The sequence below is a fragment of the Pinus tabuliformis genome, chromosome 3_2 (genome assembly GCF_031772625.1).
Source record: "Pinus tabuliformis cultivar Carrire ecotype Pingquan chromosome 3_2, CPIR1, whole genome shotgun sequence".
In the NCBI taxonomy this organism is placed as follows: Eukaryota; Viridiplantae; Streptophyta; class Pinopsida; order Pinales; family Pinaceae; genus Pinus; species Pinus tabuliformis.
Window position 1 is genome coordinate 141,402,019 of NC_142302.1, and position 3,103 is coordinate 141,405,121.

Below are 3,103 nucleotides of genomic sequence, written 5' to 3' on the forward strand. Positions count from 1 at the left end.
AGTTATTTCTAATACCAATCGATTTATCAAGGCTTACTTCCATGCCTGTGACATTACAAAAACATTCCAAAATTTCTTTAAACATCTTCCATTCATCCACATTCACCTTACCAAATAATAACACATCATCAACAAATACGATATGTGTTATCACCATATAATGATTGACTTCCACTCCTTTAATTTTTCCATTCTCATTTGCTTCCATTATTAACTTACTTAAGCCTTCAATAGTGAGCAAAAAAATAAAAAAAGACAAGGGGAATCCATGACTAATTCCCCTCGACTCCTTGAAGAATATAGAAGGCTCACTTTTGATAAGAACGATATAATTAGAAAATCGAATACAACCCAAGATCTAAGACATAACTTCAAATTGTAAACCAATTTTTATTTAAAAAAAATCTCAAGAAATACCAATCCACTATGTCATACACTTTTTTCAAATCAACATTCATCACCAAAGCTAGAAAATTTCGAGTGTTAATTGTATGAATGGTCTCCTATGTTATCCTGATTGCATCATGATTCTGCCTATTGTGAAGAAAATTGAATTGGGCCGAGGACATATGATTTGATAGGTCAACCTTCAACTTATTAGAAATAAACTTAGATATTATCTTGTATAGATAATTTCATAGAGCTATTGACCTAAAATCATAAAAATATTTAGGCAACACTATATTAGGAATTAAAGCAAGGAAAATAGCATTAATATTTCTAGAAATAAAGCCCCTTCTTCTAGATTCCTCAACCACTTCTAAGATATATTTCCTCATCAAATCAAGGAAGGAAAAGAAAAAATTTGCACCCCAGTCATCAGGCCTCAGAATTTTGTCTTTGGGAATCTTCTTAAGAATATTTAAAAGTCCCTCCTTCTTAGTAGACTCCCTATCCAATTTGATTCTTCAACAGTGAAGAATTAGGGAAGTTTTAGAAAGTTTTCAATTGATCCATACTATTTATATTCCCATTTTCTTCGAAACGTTTCTCATAAAATTTGAATCCTTGCACAATTTCATCAAAGGAAGAAACAACTTTAAAACCATCCAATGAAAAAAATTCTCAAATGTGGTTTGCATCCCTACAATGACTAGCAACCTTTGTAAGAACCACATATTATTTTCACCTTCAACAATTCAAGTAGCTCAACTTTTAAGTTTCCAAAATAATTCTTGATCCCATAAAATTCCTGCTTTTTTAATTCTAGTTCTCTAACTTACTCTCATTCATAATTGGTCGAAAGTCATCTCCTTGAAGATAAAGATCTAAAATTTTGTCCTCTATCTTATCCAAGGAACTGTAAGAATCCTCCTTTTTATTTTTTTACCATTTGCATACAACTTCCTTGAATAACTTTAAATTCATAGTAAATTAATCCATAGGAGGTACTCTAGTCAACCTATCTATATGTTTCCAAACCAAATGAAAAATATTCGTGAAATTAACATCATCAATCCATCCTCAGTTGAAATGAAATGGATAAAGCTTCCTATCAACCTCCCCAATTTCTGAGCAAATAAGTTCATGACCTGATATGGATTCATTACATATTAGAGACCAAATCAATGTACATTTAGGTATAAGGGACTTTTTAATTAGAAATATGTCCAATCTCTTCCCTACACCGCTCTCACCTTTTCTGTTGTTTGACCACGTTGGACTTAAATTTAGAGGCTCTATATCCACCATACTAGTCAATTCCAACCAATGACAAAATAAACCAATTGATCTATCTCCTCTACTACTTTGATCCCACAATTCTCTCCTCGAAAAGGTGAAATTCATATCCCCTTATATGATTAGGTCATCTCTATGGATGAAATTGCTATTGAACATCTCTAACCAAAAATGTTCCCTATTTTTACAAGGACCATAACAATCTAGTATCAAGTTAATGGAAACCCAATTGAGGGAACAATACCTTCCATAATAATCTTACATGCATGTATTTAACTTTTAAAATCTCCCACTGTAAGGGACCTATTAGAGAGTAATCCACTTGATAATCTACAAGCATCTAAAACATTAAACTTACACCCCGGTAGTAAACAAGAAAACAAATCAATCACCTTTAATCTTAAACACATTGGCTCTTGAAGAAACACAACATCTCGATTATGGAAAAATAAAATTCATTTAAGGGCATTTTACTAAAGGACCCCCTCAATCTTGTCGTGTCCAGGGACATAATCTTCACTAATAATTCTTGGACCAGGGTGCTCTACTCTAAGGGCCCTAAAATAAGTATGGAAGTATGAAACGAAGAGGCCTAAACATAAATATTCATTTTTCCTTGTGCCCCTCCCTCTCCTACTTTGAGAACTAGTGATATGGAAAATTTTCTCTTCTACATTTTCTTCCATGGGGGATAATTTGACTCCACTAGCCTCGAACCCAGACCTCTTACCTTGACCTTTCTTAAGAAGAGGAGAATTATTTAACTTATCGTTTTCTAGTTGATTCTCCTTGTGTAAGTTCAACCCTACTTTGAGAGCTTCGAATATCCTATTCATATTTATGCAATGTGCATCTTCTTGAATTCCATAATCTATGCCTATCATTGACACTAAAGAAGACAAAAATTATTATAACTCCCCCTAATATGAAGTCAAAGAATCCTTAAGGTTCCTTGAATCCTCTAGCCCACTAACTTCTCCTGGATCAAACCTTCTCGATCTGAGATCTCATCATCACTACTACTGAGACCCTTGAATTTTGTCTTTTTAATAATTTTGATTTCTTCAAGGGATCCTTGAACTAAGTCTTCCAATAACACTTCTAATAATTGGCTATAAGAGGGAAAAACCAGGTCTTGAAGATTTGATTCTTAACTGAATTTTTCCTATTAGTTCCTTATTCCAATATAATAAAATATTCATTTTATAAAAAATCTTGAAAGTTACTCCCTTCGACTTATTTTGTTGAAAAAAACACCAAATCACTCTCCCACCAAGAAATTTCAAATGCATTGATTTGTTACTGATTTCTGGATGAAGGGCAAAATATTGAGCAATATTTTTCTAAGCAACCTCCTTTCTATGTTTTTCCACTTCCAAAAAGGACACTTATTTTTTATTTCAATCCAGAGAAACCCCATCCC